Source organism: Diceros bicornis, unplaced genomic scaffold (genome assembly GCF_020826845.1).
Source record: "Diceros bicornis minor isolate mBicDic1 unplaced genomic scaffold, mDicBic1.mat.cur scaffold_93_ctg1, whole genome shotgun sequence".
Taxonomy (NCBI): Eukaryota; Metazoa; Chordata; class Mammalia; order Perissodactyla; family Rhinocerotidae; genus Diceros; species Diceros bicornis.
In genome coordinates this window covers 1391142-1409763 of record NW_026691823.1, presented here as the reverse complement: position 1 = coordinate 1409763, position 18622 = coordinate 1391142, and the positions used below count along the sequence as shown (strand labels likewise).

The 18622-nt window shown below is 43.9% G+C and overlaps 2 long non-coding RNA genes across 3 annotated transcripts; both read left to right on the top strand.

Moving 5' to 3' along the window:
* Positions 1-409: 409 nt before the first annotated feature.
* LOC131403880 (uncharacterized) lies at positions 410-3433 on the top strand. Its single transcript, XR_009219623.1, has 3 exons — positions 410-477; positions 2981-3016; positions 3387-3433. It is a non-coding gene; the product is annotated as an uncharacterized LOC131403880 (long non-coding RNA).
* A 1740-nt stretch (positions 3434-5173) lies between these two features.
* On the top strand, positions 5174-9347 carry LOC131403879 (uncharacterized). Of its 2 annotated transcripts, none has more exons than XR_009219622.1 (4): positions 5174-5242; positions 7388-7538; positions 8904-8929; positions 9132-9347. It is a non-coding gene; the product is annotated as an uncharacterized LOC131403879 (long non-coding RNA). The 2 variants fall into 2 exon arrangements; XR_009219621.1 differs by having other exon boundaries at positions 8888-8929.
* Positions 9348-18622: the final 9275 nt, after the last annotated feature.

Sequence of the window (18622 nt, the reverse complement as noted above, 5' to 3'; positions counted from 1 at the left end):
CCCAAATGTCAGTGGTGCCGAGGTTGGGAAAGCTGCTCCAGGGCCTGAAAATCTCCCGGGCCCTGAATGAAGTGTGAAAATTGTTTACAAGTCAGCGAGTCACTTACAGGGTCCCTAAAGGACAAGCTTGTTTAAAGGGTCCAGAGTCACCAAAAAGTCTCTGTCCAGCCAAGTGAGTTGAGCGACACAAGTGCACACAGCACGAAGCTGCTTCCTCCCATCTTGGGGAGCAGGTGACTGGATAGGAATCGGGAAAATCCAGTCTCAGCCAACAGTTACAGTTAAATCAGTAAATACAAAAAAGAAAAGTGAATTGGGTGGCCTTTCCATCCAACACCCTATAAAAGGCCTCAAAAGCTTGTTTGCGCTTTTTTTCCCCCCTCAGACACGAAAAGCATCTGTGGAGCTCAAGTTTGAGGTGAAAGCAGGCTCAGAGTCCACCTGTGCTCGCTGATCCATGGATTTCTGTGTGACCAGGTGAGTACCCTGTGGACCTGGTACCAACAGGTTCCGGCAGCCTCCGCTGTGCAGAAGACCTGCTAGTGGGCTTTCCTGGGCTCAGGTTGTCACCACATGGACACTGAGAGTGAGGGTATCTTGAGAAAAATTATTGATGTTGGATGGATTATATTCAAGGGAAAGATGGTAAGCTGTGTGTGGTTCTGTGTGGTAAATATTTCAGTAAGTACAGTTATATGCAAATAAGAACACATAAAACAAATGTAAATAACTGCAAATGTGTACTATAGTAGAAAATATAGATTTACTTGCATTGCATAATACTCAATAGTCAGGATTTATATATAATATAAATACAGAAATGTTTTGTGTGTGTATGTAGTATTAGAACACATCCCATGAAATATTAGCAGGGATACTCAGCAACATTCCTTAGACCCATTCAACTTGACTTCTAAAGTCCTATAAATCCTCCACAAAAATTTGAAATATAGGAGCATTCAGGGAAAAAGATGATTGGAACTTCTTTGTATTAATAACAAATTTAACATTGAGTTTGCCAGTAGCCAGATTTATTTTGAACATTTTTTTCTTTATGACATTTCAAATCATTTGGAGGAGTACTAAGCAACGCTGTAGATTGAAGGGCAGGGCACTAGTCTCTAAAAAGACTGTCCTCATCACCTTGCCTTCTAAAGGGAATTAACTTTGTTTCTTGAAACTTTTCTGAAATAACGGTCTGGTGATTCACGTTGCAGAGAATCTTGTTAAGTAATTTTGTATTTAGTTGTTGGCCTCTACTAATTGTGTGTATATGTGTGTGTGCCTTTTTCATTCTAGCTTTCCTGTGAGGTTCTTGAGGGGAATGTGTGCTTGTCATGCAATAGATAGTCTTTGAGTGTATAATTTATGGTGACCCTCCATCCTTGTTTACTCAGGACAGAGGGGTTTTCCAGGACACAGGACGTTTAGTATTCAAACCAGGGCAGTCCTAGACAAACCGGGATGGTTCCTCATCTGATGAGCCAGGCCCTGGGCCACATGCATGGGGACCTGGAGAACCAGAGAGACCTTGTCCCACCTCCGTGGAATTTATATTGTATTTGGGAATTTGGATTTTAGACAGTTAATGATGAGAGTGATGTGGGAGTTTGGCACAAGGGGACTCAACCTGAGGGGGCAGGGAAGCGCTCTTGAGAAGGACTGATATTTAGCTTGAGAGCTAGAGTTGGGACTGGATTTAGCTAGTTGGAGGGTTAGACTGGAGTGAGGGTGTGGGAGTGTGTTCAAGAGAGCGTTTCAGACAGAGGGACCCGCATGAGGACATCCCTGAAGCAGAGAGCCTGGTGTGTCCATGAACTGAGAAGAGGGATGGCTGAGCCGAGTCAACACAGGGGGAGGGGTGTGAGCCACGCCGGCGATGGGGGACAGGCAGGACCAGATCAGGGGTGACTTGGGATTCTGTTCTAAGACCAGTGGGAAGACTCTGGAGAGATGCAAGTAGAAGGATGATGTGATTAGCGTTTGGTCTAAGCACCTTGGTTCAAATGGACTTCATGTTTAAGAATGTAGACTTAAGAGGCAAGATGCAAGGTACTGGGAATAAGATTAGGAATAAGATGATTGTTCCCTAGGCCTGGGTGATGGCTGTGGAGTAGGAAAGAAGTAGAAAGAAAAGACCTTGGAGTGTAGAACCGAGAGAACGTAACGGTACTTTCTTGCCTGCATGTGTCAGATGGCACAGGGCAGTGACTGTGCTCCTTGCTGCTGTCCGTGCAGACCTGCAGGCGCCCCCTCACCCAGGTCTGTGTGTTCACCCCTCTTTGTCACTCACAGGCCCCGCTCCACATCCTACAGGAAGTCAGGCCTTACTTGTGAGGGGGTTGTCTCACATGGGAGACACCGAGGAGAGCCTCTCCAGACATCAGAGCAGCCCCTTCAGCCTCTCCCTCAGACTCCTCCCTTCCACTCTCTCGCTTTCCACACCCAGAAGGACCCCTGCTCAGTATTCCATGTCCCCAGGTTCTCCCTCCCCCAGGCTTGAGAAGGGTGGGGCAGCCACTGGGGTGGACATCATCTGCACCTTCCACTTCAGAGAGGCAACGAGATGGAAGGTGGCTGGTCCAGGGCTGGACAGAGAGTGACTCTACTGGGAGCCGAGCCATGAGACCCAGGGCGTCACCCACCTGGGCTCCCTCACCCTGGACGGGGACAGCCTCTACATCAGTGGTGAGGGGCTGTGCTACAGCCACACTCTATCTCCCAGTCAGAGTTCTGTGTTGCCTCCGTTGCTCTAAAGTGAGCTATGATCCATCTCTCTATGCTCCTGGTCTGGGATCAGTCTTCTCATCACTGTGTGATCACTGGGTCCAGCCACCTTCCATCTCGTTGCCTCCCCCCCTGAACACCACTCCCCTCTTCCCCTCTGCTTTCCCCACCAAGCTCCCTACATCCTCCCTCTCCCTTAATCCTTTATATTCACCCCAACTCTTGCTCAGCTCCTCTCGCCTTCTCTCCACAGATTACACCTATGGAGCTGCAGCCCCGACTACCACCAGTGAGTATTCCTGGCCCTGACATCCTGGGTCCCGTCCGCATTTGGGGCTGGGGAGCACTTGTTCTCCTTCACCCGCTGTCCTTGGTGAGGGAAGCACCTGGAAGGGCCCTAATTCATCCCTTCTCTCCCTCCCGGGTTCTGGTGGAGAGTCCCAGCCCAGTGTGAGAAAGCCTTAGACACAGACGTGTTCTCCACCACATTCTGACCCCACGTGGTTTTCACTTTAATTCTCCTGAAGCCCCGCCCTTGGTCCTCCTTTTCCAGGTATCCCATCCGTCTGTCCAGTTTTCTACCCGTCCATCTGTCTCTCCTCTGTGTTCAGTCTCTCTTGTTCACCTATCTCTCTCTCTTGGGCTCCTCTCATCCACAGGCTTGCTCATCCCTCTACTCACACAGTCACCCCTCCCCTCACTCTCATGTATGCTTCACCTGTGAATGGTGGTCCTGGCACAGCCACTGCTGGAGCCCGGGTGAGCCTGGGGGCTCCTCCCACTCTGTCCCTCCCTGAGACAGCCCTCGCCACAGCTCCCGAGCCAGCCACCACGTCCCTGCATACTTGATCATCACCTGTGCCACCAGAAGCCACCACAGGTATCTGGGGGTGCCTTTTCCTTCCCAAGAGAAGCTCTCCGGCCCCACTCCTCTACCAGCCGGTTGTGATCCAGGAGCTGGGAAGCCAGGGTGTGAAATTCTGGTTTTAGGGCAATCATGCTGATCACAAAGATTATACCAACGATTCAGTCTAAGGTCAGCCCTCAGAGAGCCCCTAGTCTTATGAAATTAACACACCATTATAGTACAATGTGGGAGGTTTCGGGGAGAGGCACCTGGCATCATTTGGAGGGGAAGAGCTTGCTAGAGAAAATTTCACCTGAATGGAGTCTTTAAGAATGACTAGGAGGGACCCTGGCAAATAGAGGATGAAGAGTTTTCCTGGCAGAGGGGATTCCATGAGCAAAGGCTCTAGCCAGAAACAACATGGCATATGGGGATAATTGAAACGAATTTGGGTTGCATGAAGCATGAAGTTTAACCCGCAGTAGATGGATAAAATGAGAGTGAAAGTTCATCAGGAGCCAGATTGAGTAGAGTCTTGAGTGCCAGGTCAAGAAGGTTGAACTAACACTGAAGGCCATAGGGAGCCACGGGTGGTACTAGAGCAGTGGTGGTCCTAGTGAGGTATTCATTTCAGAAAGATCCTTCTAGTAGTCCATGTAGAACATCCTTTAGACAGAGCATCCAGTGAGCATGCTGGGGTGTTGGTCCGTGTGAAGGAAGTTAAGACCTGAGCTGGGACAGGGATGGAGTGTATGTGAGGACCAGTGTGCAAGTGGAATTGGTGTTACTGGGAGGGAGGAGGAGCTGAGCAGATATGCTGGTTCTGACTTGGGTGACCACACAGGTGGGTGGTGGTGCCACTGGGAGAGAAGACGACGGATGATAATGAGTGCAGGACTCTGGTGTGGTCTCAGGCCAGCTCTCAGTGATGGCCGTTGCTCTCCCTCTCGTTTTGCAGCTCTGGGGCACAACCTGAAGACCCTCATAGTCACCTTCCCCATCTCCACCCTCTGGTATTCATCAGACAGGAGCAATGGCTCAGCCACGTTCCACTCCACTGAGAGGGTCCTGCAGAGCCTGGGGAGACCCTGGTCCCAGCAGCTCCTGGTGGGTTAAATCCCAACCAGCCCCTCCCCCAACCCCTGTCCCTCCTGCTCATCCTCCTCCTCCTTCCTCCCCAGCTGGATCCTTGTTCAAGAAGAGCAGCCTGGGCCTCTTCTCCTTGAGTTGCAGACTGTTCTCCCTCAGGTAAGACCCTCCCCTGAGCATTTGCCCCTAATGACCACTTTTGTGACCACCCCTCTCTGTCTCCCCCCTGTCCTCCCATTTCCTCCTTCCTGTTCTGGCCCCCACCCCAGAGGTTTCAGGACCTCTCTCTAGAGTCCCCACGTCCCTCTCTCCCCAGGCCTGAGAAGGATGGGGAAGCCACCGGTGTGGACGCTGTCTGCACCCACCACCCTGACCCCGTGGGCCTCCATGCCTCTGTGCTGGGAGCTGAGAGTCTCCACGTGTCTGCTCTTTCTCTCGGTGGCTCCAGGCTCTGCACCCTGTAATTTATGCATGCGGAGAGAACACCAGCTGCATTTCCGCAGCATCAGCTGGAACCTCAGCAACCCGGAGCCCACATCCTCGGAGTACGCCGCCCTGCTGAGGGACACCCAGGACCAGGTGGGGTCTCCCTGTCCCGTCTCTCCTTGCCCTGAAGGCACCCTCATTCCTCCGCCTGACTTACGTCTGTTACCTGGTTGTTTCAATCCTTCACTTTCCCTGCGTGTCTGGGTTCTCTCAGTTTCCAGAGGTGATGTCCTAGCTGCCTTCCCCATTTCTCACATGGGTAAACTGAAGCTCAGAAAGGGGAGTATTGTGCCTAAGATCACACAATGTGTTAGGGGCAGAGCCAGGATTTGAAGTCAGGTCTCCCTTGCCCCAAGATCTGTGATCTTTCACTGGCTCCAGTGGCCCCCTGCATCCCCAGGAGACCTCCATCTCACCCACTCTCCCTCGCGTTTGTTCTAGGTCACCAAGCTCTACAGATGCAGCCAGCTGTGAGACATATTCCACTCCTGCCTGGTCACTCACGTGGTGTAGGTTGAGGAGATTGGAAGCATTGGCTGAGTTGGTGGCTGATGGCTCTGAGCTCCCGTGACATATCCTTGATCTGGAAGTCACTGACATGGTGCCCAGTCTCCCCCACATCCCTGTCAGCTAATCCTACCATCTCCTTCCATAGGTTTTCGGGAGTTGAGAAAAGCATTAACATTTGGGGCCACCAACCTCCAGCATCCTCCTCCTCCTCCTCTTCTGGAGACTTTCAACAAATATCAGCAGTCTAACTGTGCTCTCCAATAGTGGAGCCACTAACCACATGGGGCAATTTAAATTATTTATACACCTGTTGGGATACGATTCACATATTGTGTGTGTGTCGGGGGGTGTATTTTTTAGGTTTTTCTATATACAATATCTTCTCCTGTGCAAAACAAATAGTTTTACCTCTTCCCTTCCAATCTGGGTTTCTTTTATTCCTTTTTCTTGCCTAATTGCCCTCATCAGAACCTCTAGTACCTGTGATTAACATATCAGATGAGGGAAGACATCAATGTCTTGTCCCTGGTCTTAGGGGGAAATTTTCAGTCTTTCACCATTGAATATGGTGTTAACCGTGGGTTTTTCATCGATGCTATTTATAGGTTGAGAAAGTTTCTTTCTATTCCTAATTTGTTGAGTGTTTTGTTTTTTAGGCATGAAAGGTGTTGTATTCTGTGAAATTCTTTTCTATGTATATGGCCGAGATTACGTGGTATTGGCGGTTATTCTATTAATATGGTGTATTACATAATCAGTTTTCAGATATTAAGTCACCCCTCCAACTAGAGGTGAGAGATTCAGACGTTCTCAAGTCTGTCCTGGGCGTGCCACATCCCTGAGCCCTTGTGGCCTTCTAGAGGGCCACAAATACACTGGAGCTTTTCAAAGCCCCCTGTGGACATCTCATTCCCCCAATTTTTCTTCTAAGTTGTTGGCTCACCTCTTGCCTGCCTCTCCTGGTATCACTCCCTCAGGCAACTACAATAGAAAACAATTAGCCCTGATTGTTTTTAGCAAGTGCCTTGGGGACAGACTTTCCATCCTGGGCAAGCTCTGACTCAAGTAACGACAAGCCCTGAACATGGGGCGTTTTTGGGGAGCTGCCAGGCAGGTCAGCTAGTTGCAGTTGGGTGGGGAGGGGTCTTTTCAGAGCTCCACACCCACTATGGCTGCTGTGCTGCGGGTTGTCTCAGCCACCATGGTTCTGAGACTGACGGTTTTCACAGTCATGGAGGATGTTGTGAGAGCAGGATGGGAATAGTGCAAGTTATAGTGCCACAAAGTTTGCTCCCTGTATCAAGATTCCACCGTGTGTCTTCACTAAACCCTCCTCAGATTCTTACAAGCCTTTGATTAATTTCTAGACTTCTGAAAAGATGATTTTGACCATTTTTACCAGTGTTCTCATTGTTTTTATGCATTTGCAGAAGTCCTTACTCCAAAGTTTCAAAAATGTTCTCCCTATAGTTATTTATTTATAAATTAATTACTTGAAATGAAATTACATGAGAAATTCAGTTCCTCACTCACACGCACTAGCCACATTTTAAGTGCTCGATAACAACATGAGGCTAATAATGAGTGTATTTGGTAGTGCAGACAAATGTTGACATTATTGCAGAAAGTTCTCTTGGACAGGACCCAGAAGCAGGGAATCTAGATTCAGGGTAGAATTCCAGACACCCTTGATTATCCTTTGTGCCCTTCCAGGTCTGTCCCCCACAGTAACCACACTGGAGTGGACTCCCTGTGTACCTTGCCGCCTTGGCACAGAGACTGGACAGAGTTGCCATCTATGAGGAATTCCTGTGGCTGACCCAGAATGGTACCCAGCTGCAGAACTTGACCCTGGACAGGAAGAGTGTCCTTGGGGATGGTAAGGCTCCCTGCTCATTGGGAAAGGAAGTGAGGCCTTTCTGGGGACTCTGGAGGCCTGGGGCTGAGAGAACATTGAACTTGCTCAGGCTGGCAGGAGGTGGCATAGTCCCCCAGTCTTTAGCCACCATTGAGAGAGAGAAAAGGACACCAGTGTAGTATGGGAGGCCCTCACCTTCTCCTAGACAGCTCTGTGACCTCAAACTAGTCACCTCCTCTTTCTGGACTTTTGTTTCCTCATCTCTGCACTGAGAGCCACTGGCCGGATGGTCAGTGAGGGCCTCCAGCTGTGTGTGAAGCAGACTTACAGGTTTGGGGGTGGATGTGGTTTCTGGTCCACAGGCTATAGTTTGCCAAGTCCCGCTCTAGATGAGCAGCAATGCGCTAGAACTTTCTGCAGTGGTGGAATGTTCTATCTGTGCTGTCCAGTGCATAGCTGCATGTGGCTGTTGAGTGCTTGAAGGATGGTATTGTGACTGGTCTTTATTGTTACTGATTTTTAATGTTACTGAGGTACTAGAATTTTTCTTTTATTTAACTAAAATTAATTTTAATTCAAAAAGAGACTTGTTGCTGCTCCATATCAGACAGCACTCCTCTAAGAGGTTGTCTGGGTAGAGGTACAAGTAGGGGGACCTGCACCCCTCCTCCCATGCCCATTGGGTGCTGTGTGTCCTACCCTCCTGGAGTTTATGTTGTAGCTGGCAATAACAAGAATAGAAAATTGAAAATTATCAATTATTTGATGTGAACAAACTCATACTTGCAGGTGGAAATCAGAGAAGACTTCCTGCAGGATATTACATTGTAGGTTAATCCTAGAAAATGAATATTAAGCAGATAGATAAAGGAGAAGGGGATGAATGTGTTTCTAGGCACGGAAGAACAATTTTGAGTGGGAATTTACAAATTTAGAGAGATCCCATAGGCTTGCCAACTGTGATGACCCATTCTCCCCCCGGCCGTCATAAGATAGTCCACCCCAAATTCAGTCCTCTGTGCCCAGAGGTATGAATTTGGTTTAATTTATTAAACTTTTGTTCTGTGATAATGGTCTTGGATTTTGTAGCAAAGTGTGCTCACTTTTTAGAGATGGAAAGTAAAATGGGGTGAAACATGATGATGTTTACTTGACTTTAATATTTCATTGAAAACATGGGATGAATCAAGGGTGGCAAGTGTTAATAATTTATACATTGATGAAATATTGTTTTAATTGGATGGAATATACATGGTTAAATTAGATGATGGATGTTTGTGAGACTCTCCCTTTATTTTTCTGTGTCTAAAAAGTTTTATTAAAAAGAGTGAAACACATTCACATGCATTCTCCATTTCATTCACTTCCAGAATATTCTGCCAACAGAGATGACACCTCGACTGAGAAGCCTAGTAAACCTGCAGGAAGCCCCAGCCCATGGTAGGGGGCGAGTATCTTGATGCTGTGCCTCATCGAAGAGAACCATGCGCACAGGGTTTTGGATGATGAGGAAAGTTGGCCAACCCTTGTCAAGGACGGTTGAGGCACAGTGGGGTCAGCAGGAGCCCTGGGGCGATGACAGGAGGTGGCTCACCCCAGCACTTGTCTCCCCAGACCTCCCCTTCTGGGCCCTCATCCTCATCTGCTTGGCGGGAATCCTGGTGCTCATCACAGGCCTGATCTGCTGTCTGCTGGTAAGCCATGACGTGTTGATTGTCTTCTTACTATTGGGTTGTAAGAGCTCTTTATATATTATAAGTACACGTCCTTTTCTAGGGATATGTTTTGCAGATGTTTTCTCCCAGTCTGTGTGTGGCTTGCCTTCTCCTTCACAACATGAGTCATTGGGGAAATGTAAGTGACAGTCATCATGAGATTCCACCATACTTGAGAATGGCTAAAATTAAAAAGACTGACTATAGCAAGTGTTGTTGAAGATGTCAATTCACTGAAACTCTCATCGAGTGCTGGTGAAAAATAGCTTGGATGCGTCTTTAATAATTACGTACGTCTACCCAGCCATTCCTCCCCTAGGAATCCATCCAAGGGAAATAAACCCGTATGTCTATACACAGACTTGTACACACATGTTGATAACAACCAATTTATAGTAGACAAAAACGGAAAACAACCCAAATGTCCATCTACTGGTGAACGGATACACAAATTGTGGTATATCCCCACAATTGAATACTATTCAACCATAAAAAAGAATGAATTATTTTTTTTCATTATTTTATTGAAATTATAAAGGGTGTTAACATTGTGTAATTTCAGGTGTTCATTATTATTTGTGAATTTCTGTATAGACTGCATCGTGCTCACCACAAGTAGTCTGACTTTTATCCATCACCATGCATATGTGCCCCTTTAACTCTTTCACTCAACCCCCAGCCCCCATCCCCTCTGGTAACCACTAATCTGTTCTCTTTATCCCTGTGTATGTTTATCTTCTGCGTATGAGTGAAATCATGCATATTTGTCTTTGTCTGGCTTATTTCATTTAACATCATACCCTCAAGGTCCATCCAGGTTGTTGCAAACAGGATGATCTTGTCTTTTGTTTTTTCTGGCTGAGTAGTATTCCATTGTATATAATACATACCACATCTTCTTTACCCATTCATCTGTAGCAGGGCACTTGGGTTGCTTCCATGTCTTGGCTATTGTGAATAATGCCACAGTGAACACAGGGGTGCATAAATCTCTTTGAATTGTTGATTTCAATTTCTCTGGATAAATACCCAGTAGTTGGATAGCTGAAAGGTATGGTATTTCTATTTTTAATTATTTGAGAAATCGCCATACTATTTTCCCTGGTGGCTGCACCAGTTTGCATTCCCACCAGCAGTGTGTGAGGGTGCCCTTTTCTCCTTATCCTCTCCAACATTTGTTATTTTTTGTCTTGGGAATTATAGCCATTCTGACAGGTGTAAGGTGATCTGTCATTGTAGTTTTGATTTGAATATCCCTAATAATTAGTGATGTTATACATCTTTTCATGTGTCTGTTGGCCTTCTGTATATCTTCTTTGGAAAAATGTCTGTTCATATCCTCTGCCCATTTTTAGATTGGATTATCTGTTTTTTTTGTTGTTGGGTTGTTTGAGTTGTTTATATATTTTGGAGAATAACCCCTTGTCAGCTATATGATTTGCAAATATTTTCTCCCAGTTGGTGGGTTGTCTTTTCATTTTTTTTTGTTTTTGTGAGGAAGATCAGCCCTGAGCTAACATCCGTGCTAATCCTCCTCTTTTTTTCTGAGGAAGACCGGCTCTGAACTAACATCTATTGCCAATTCTCCTCCTTTTTCTTTTCCCCAAAGTCCCAGTTGATGGTCGTATGTCATAGTTGCAGATCCTTCTAGTTGCTGTATGTGGGACGCGGCCTCAGCATGGCCGGACAAGAGGTGCGTCTATGTGCGTCTGGGAACCGAACCTGGGCCGCCAGTAGCAGAGAGCGCGCACTTAACCACTAAGCCACGGGGCCGGCCCTATCTTTTCGTTTTATTCATCGTTTCCTTTGCCTTGCAGAATCCTTTTAGTCTCATGTAGTCCCATTTGTATATTTTTTCTTTTCTTTCCCTTGCCTGAGTAGACACGGTATTGGAAAAGATGCTGCTAAGACCAATGTCAAATCCTGTACTGCGTATATTTTCTTCTAGGAGTTTTATGTTTCAAGTGTTAGATTCAAGTCTTTTATCCAATTCGTTTTAATTTTGGTGTATGGTGGAAGATAATGATCTACTTTCATTCTTTTGCATGTGGCTGTCCAGTTTTCCCAACAGCATTTATTGAAGAGACTTTCCTGTCTCCATTGTATGATCTTGGCTCCTTTGGCAGAGATTAACTGACCACAGATGTGTGGTTTTCTTTCTGGGCTTTCAGTTCTGTTCCATTGATCTATGAGTCTGCTTGTGTGCCAGTACCATGCCATTTTGATTACTATAGCTATGTAATATATTTTCAAGTTAGGATTGTGATGCCTCCAGCTTTGTTCTTTCTTCTCAGGATTGCTTTGGCTATTCGAGGTCTTTTGTTATTCCACACATATTTTAGGATTCTGTGTTCTATTACTATGAAGAATGTCATTGGGATTTTGATTGGGATTGCATTGAATCTGTAGATTACTTTAGGTAATATGGACATTTTAACTGTGTTTATTCTTCCAATCCATGTGCATGGAATATCTTCCCATTACTTCAGGTCATCATTGATTTCTTTTAATAATGTCTTATAGTTTTCATTGTATAGGTCTTTTACCTCTTTGGTTAAATTTATCCCTAGACACTTTTTTCTTTTTGTTGCAGTTGTAAATGGGACTGTATTCTTGAGTTCTCTATCTGTTAGTTCATTATTAGAGTATAGACTTGCAACTGATTGGGGTGAGTTGATTTTGTACGCTGCAACTTTGCTGTAGTTGTTGATTATTTCTAATAGTTTTCTGATGGATTCTTTAGGGTTTTCTATATTTACAATCATGTCATCTGCAAACAGCAAGAGTTTCATTTCTTCCTTTCCAATTTGGATTCCTTTTATTTCTTTTTCCAGCCTTATTGCTCTGGCCAAAACCTCCAGTACTATGTTGAATGCGAGTGGCGAGAGTGGGCACCTTTGTCTTCTTCCTGTTCTCAGAGGAATGGCTTTAAATTTTTCACCATTAAGTATGATGTTGGCTGTGGGTTTGTAATATATGGCCTTTACTGTGTTGAGGTACGTTCCTTCTATACCCATTTTATTGAGAGTTTTTATCATAAATGGATGTTGGATCTTGTCAAATCCTTTCTCTGCATCTGTGGAGAGGATCATGTGATTTTTATTCCTCATTTTCTTAATGTGGTGTGTCACATTGATTGATTTGTGGATGTTGAACCATCCCGGTATCCCTGGTATAATTTCCACTTGATCATGGTATATGATCCTTTTAATATATTGCTGTGTTCGATTTGCTGATATTTAGTTGAGGATTTTTGCATCTGTGTTCATCAGTGATTTTGGCCTGTAATATTCCTTCTTTGTGCTGTCCTTGCCTGCTTTTGCTGTCAGGGTGATGTTGGCCTCATAGAATGAATTAGGAAGTGTTCCTTCTTCTTCAACTGTTTGGAATAGTTTGAGAAGCATAGGTATTAAATCTTGTTTGAATATTTGGTAGAATTCTCCAGAGAAGCCATCTGGTCCTGGACTTTTGTTTTTTGGGAGGTTTTTGATGACCATTTTGATCTCTTTACTTGTGATTGGTCTGTTCATTTTCTCTATTTCTTCTTGATTCAGTTTTGGGAGGTTGTATGAATCAAAGAATTTATCTATTTCTTTTAGGTTATTGAAATTGGTGGCATGTAAGTTGTTCAGTGTATTCTCTGATTGTCCTTTGGATTTCTGTGGTATCTGTTGTAATTTCTCCTCTTTCATTTCTAATTTTATGTCTTTGAGCCTTCTCTCTTTTTTTCTTAGTGAGTCTGGCTAAGGGTCTGTCAATTTTGTTTCAATCTTCTCAAAGAACCAGCTCTTTGTTTCATTGATCCTTTCTACTGTTTTTTTTAGTCTCTATTTCATTTATTTCTGCTCTAATTTTTATTATTTCCCTCATTCTGCTGACTTTGGTCTTCACTTGTTCTTCATTTTCTGGTTCTATTAGGTGTAGTTTAAGGTTACTTATTTGGTATTTTTCTTGTTTGTTGAGGTGCGCTTGTATTGCTATGAATTTCCTTCTTAGAACTGCTTTTGCTGCATCCCATAAGAGTTGTTTTGTTGTCTTTTCATTTTCATTTGTCTTCAGGTATTTTTTGATTTCTCCTTTGATTTGTTCATTGATCCAATGGTTCTTCAGTCGTGTGTTCTTTAGTCTCCACATATTTGTGACTTCCCCATCTTTTTTCTTGTAGTTGATTTCTAGTGTCATAGCATTGTGGTCAGAAAAGAAGCTTGATATAATTTCCATCTTAAATTTATTCAGGCTTGCCTTGTTTCACAACATATGGTCTATCTTTGAGAATGTTCCATGTGCACTGAAGAAGAATGTGTATTCTGCTGTTTTGGGAGGGTATGCTTTATATATATCGATTAAGTTCATCTGATCATATGTTTCACTTAATTCCACTATTTACTTGTTGTCTTTCTCTGCATGATTTATCCATGGATGTAAGTGGGTTGTTCAGGTCCCCTGCTATTATTGTGTTGCTGTTAATTTCTCCCTTTAGGTCTATTAATAGTTGCTATATATTCTTTTGTGCTGCTGTGTTAGGTGCATATATCTTTATAAGTGTTATGTCCTCTTGGTGGAAAGTCCCCTTTATCATTATATGTCGCCCCTCTTTGTATCTCATAGACTTTTTTATCTTGAAGTCAGCTTTGTCTGATATAAGTATGGCAACACATACTTTCTTTTATTTGCCATTTGCTTGGAGTATTGTCTCTCATCCCTTCATTCTGAGCCTGTTTGTTTTTAGAGCTGAGATGTGTTTCCTGGAGGCAGCATATTGTTGGGTCTTGTTTTCTAATCCACCCCACAACTCTGTGTCTGTTGATTGGAGAATTCAATCGATTTACATTTAGAGTGATTATTGATACATGAGGACTTAATCCCACCTAATCTATATTTCCATTGTTTCTCTTCCTTTGTGTTTCTGACTGCCATTTCATTTTGGGGGTTGTCTGTGGAGGTTTTCTCTTTTTTTATGATGTATGGCTCTGCTCTGATTTTTTGTTTGATGGTTACTGTGAGGTTTGTATGAAGATCTCATAGATGAGATAGTCCATCTTCTGATAGCCTCTTGTCTCCATTAGTCTAAGCAGGTTCCATCCCTTTCCTCTTCTCCTTCTGAGTTATTGTTGTCACAAGTTATTCATTTTTGTGTTGTGCGTTTGTGACTAAGCTGAAGTGTTTATAGTTACTTTTGATGCTTCCCTTCCCTTCTTCTTTTAAGTTATAATTAAGTATTTGCTACCCTATTGTGAAACAGAGCTGTAGCTTTCTGATTTTGTCTGTCTATTTATCTCTTTGCTCAAAGCTTTGTAGACATTTGCCTTCTTTTTGTTTCAGGTATGAGGGCGTTCTTGATCATTGCTTGTAGAGGAGATCTAGTGGCGATGAACTCCCTCAGACTTTGTTTATCTGGGAAAACTTTTATTTCTCCATTGTATCATAAGGATCGTTTCACTGGATAGAGTATTCTAGGATGAAAGTTTCTGTCTTTCACTATTTTTAATATATCATTCCATTCTTTCCTTGCCTGTAAAGTTTCTGCCAAGAAATATACTGAAAGCCTGATAGGGGTTCCTTTGTAGGTTATTTTCTTCTGTCTCGCTTCCCTTAATATTTTTTCTTTGTCATTGGCTTTTGCCAATTTTACTATTATATGCCTTGGAGAAGGTCTTTTAGCATTGATGTAATTAGGCATTCTGTTGGCTTCATGTATTTATAACTCCGGTTCTTGCCCAGGTTTGGGAAGTTCTCAGCTATTATTTCTTTGAACAAGCTCTCTGCTCCTTTCTCCCTCTTTTCTCCCTCCAGAATACGTATAATTCTTATGTTGCTTTTATAATTGAGTCATATATTTCTCCAAGAATTCCTTCATTTTTAAAAAATCTGACTTCTCTCTCCTTGTCCACTGGAAGCATTTCTATATTTCTATCCTCTAAATCACTAATTCTTTCATCCATAATATCAGATCTATTTTTTAAGGATTCTAGATTCTTTTTTATCTCACTAATTATGTTCTTCATATCCAGAATTTCTGCTTGTTTTTTTTTAATAGTTTTAGTCTCTTTGATGAAGTATTCCTTTTCCTCATTAATTTTATTTCTGAGTTCATCGAACTGTCTGAACATTCCTGTAACTTGGTGAGTTTCTTTATGACAGTTATTTTGAATTCTCTGTCATTTAGATTGTAAATTTCTGTGACTTCAAGGTTGGTTTCTGGAGATTTGTCATTTCCTTCTGCTCTGAATTGTTACTGTAGTTTCTTATGGTGTTTGATGAAGTAATCTTTTGCCTGAGTATTTGTGGTAGTATCAGGTCGCAGATTCCACCTGCTACTGCTGTGGGGGAAGCATGAGCTGTGTTTCTGATCCCCCCCATATGCTGGAAGTTGTGTGGGTACAGTGGGTGTTCCAGCCAGCTGGGAAAGCATTCACACTGGGCTCAGAGCTCCCGCCACACGGAGGCAAGTACCCAGTTGTGAGAGCGCAGCACTGCTATGGGTGTGTGTGCATCTGGGAAAGCATCTGCATGTGTGCGTGTATCTGCTGCTGCCTTTTCTTATGCTCATGGCAGCCTCTGTGCTTGGTGGGTGGGGCTTCTTCACGGGTCTGAGCATTGGCCGATCATTGGGACTCCAGTGGCACGGTGGGCTTTCCAGCCATCCAGGAAAGCATTCATGTGCGGGTCCAGGGCTGCCGCCAACCCCTCCCAGAGTTGCACCAAGGTGCATTCCTACTTTTGGGGATGCAGCAGTACTATTGGATCTCACGCCAACCTGGAAAGTGCTCGGGCTTGTGTACAGTGCTGCCAGGGAAGGGTTGGGGATAGGAATGAATTCATAGTACATGCAATGACAAGCATGAATCTCAGAAAAATTATGCTGAGTGAATGAAGCCGGTAAAAAATGAGTACATAGTATATGATCCCATTTATAAAAATTCTTGGAAAATACAGGAAAATCTATAGGGACATATACGGGATCACTGGTTGCCTGGGAATGAGAATGTGTTTGCAAACGGCAGGGAAGGAGGAATTAAAATGAGCATGAGGAAATTTGGGGAGGATGGGCGTTCCTTTTCTTGATTGTGGTGATGATTCAATAAGTTATAATCAAAATGTATCAAATTGTTCACTTTAAATATATGCAGTTTACTGTATGTCGTTAATACCTCAATTAAGCTAGAACATGTAGGGGAAAGAGAGGGAGAGAGAGCCGAAAGAGGGAAAAGGGAAGGAAAAGAAGGACGGAGGGTGAAACTTAAGTGGACAAAAGGAAGAGAGAGACACAGGAGGCTTCGGGTCTCTGTGGCTTTGGCATCTCCTTCCCCTGGAGTCTCCCATACTGGGCAGCTGACTGGACCATTCTGATGCGCCCTCATCACCTCACAAGTCACTTGTCTGCCGGCAGAAGAAGGAGGGCAACTATGAGGTCCAGTGATGACGCCTGGGCTATTACCTGCCTCTTGGCGACCTACGGAAGCTGCGATGACTAGATCTGACTAGATCTGAGGTCCCATTTCCCAGATGGGGTCCGGAGCAGCTTGACTGGAACAGAACGAAACCACATTGGACGGACACAGGCTCCGAGCCTTTCTAGACTTGGGCCCTGACTGGCTCACAGGGGACTAAGCTGAAAGGTTTCAACTTCCTTAAGTCCTGAAAGTGACCGTAACTTCTGTCCTGTGGTGTCACACCAGTTTATCCCTCAGGGACACCAGAATTGGTGAAACCAGCACAGACATTGCCATCATGTAAAATCGAACCCCCCACTTCAGTGCAAGTTTTCCCTATTAGGAAACTTTGGAACATCCCTCCCTCCCCTTGACTCTGTGCAGCCATCACACCCCTCTCGGTTCCTCCATATTCCTCCCCCACTGAAGCACTGGCAGTCTCACGTTCCCCTTTTCTGCTTCATTCTCTGAAGCTCAGATTCACCAGGACTTCCAGATCAATCTCCCTCGATAGCTCCTCTCCCCACTCATGGGTCCTCCATGACGGGAAACAGGCCAAGATGAGAGGAATGGGTGAGACATGACTCTGCAGTCACCTTGGGCCTTGGGAGCTGAAATGACTAGGTGTCTGGAGACCCTGAATCCCAGAGTAACACCAAGGCTCTGGGAAGAGAGTATCTGCTCTGGATGTAAAAGTGAATAAAACTCGGGGGGGGGGGGAGGAAATCTGAGGGAAAAGAAAGAGTCTTTTTTCATCTTTCTCTGTACAGAGTCCAACTAGCCTCACAGCATTGGCCCCGACAACAAGCAGCCCAGAGCATCCAGGCATGAGGCAGGCTGCGCTGTTCTGCCGTGGGTCTGTGGGAACAGATTACATTATCTGTGCACACTGTGCAGACGACCACAGCTGAACATACCCAAGGGCTGAGAATTAAATTCACAGTCATGCCACTCTCTCAGACTTTTTGTGTGTGAGCTTCACATTCTCAGTCTTAAGCAGTGATTCTCTGAGAATGCACACTCTGAAGATTATCATGATTAATAATATTAATATATTATTATTATACATTGCATACATTATACGTTATACACTGTACATTATAGTTATAAATTAATGTATAATAATAATTATACATTAAATATATTATTATGATATATTACATTATTATAATAATATCATTCTAATGATTAATAATAGTTACCGTTATTGACTATTTAATTTCTGCTAAGCAACATGACTGGCAAGCTCTGCGTGTATTATCTCAGTTACAGTCACCATTTTTAGGGTTTTATTCCCATTTTAAGCTAAAGATATGGAGGCTCAGAAATATTAAATAACCTGACAAAGAAGGAAAAAAATTACTCCAAAGCTAAATTAAACACCTATTCAAACTATGTGTCAAAGAAAGAAAGACGTTATCGGACCTACAAACAGACTCAAAGTTGACCTCCCACAGGCCTGCAGTGAAAGAACCGGTAAAGAATGTGCATCAGGAAGAAGAAATGTGAACCCAGGGAAACAAAACAGGAGTCACGAGGAAAGGAAAAAACAGTCTGTCTAATTTAGTATTAGTTTTAAAACAAGACATTAAAAACACATTCGAACCAAAATTCCAGATGATTACCCATGGAAGAATAGAGGAGAGAAGATTTACCTAAAAAATAACTCATTTTTAGGGAAGATATAAATACTAAGATACTCTATTATTGTTTAACACATTGCTCTCAGAAACTGATAAATCTGTGGGGTAAAAGTAAGTAATGATAAAGAGGATTTGAAGAGTGCAACATGCTCGATCAGGCAAATAGACAAATCCCAACACACTGCCTAATTGTGAGACTTGTGATGCTGAAAACGGTCGTTCTCCCGACAGCATGATACCGCAATGGGACATCAATTTTCATGAATCAAATTTCCAATGCATATAAATCTAAAAACAGGGAAAATCCAGTATTT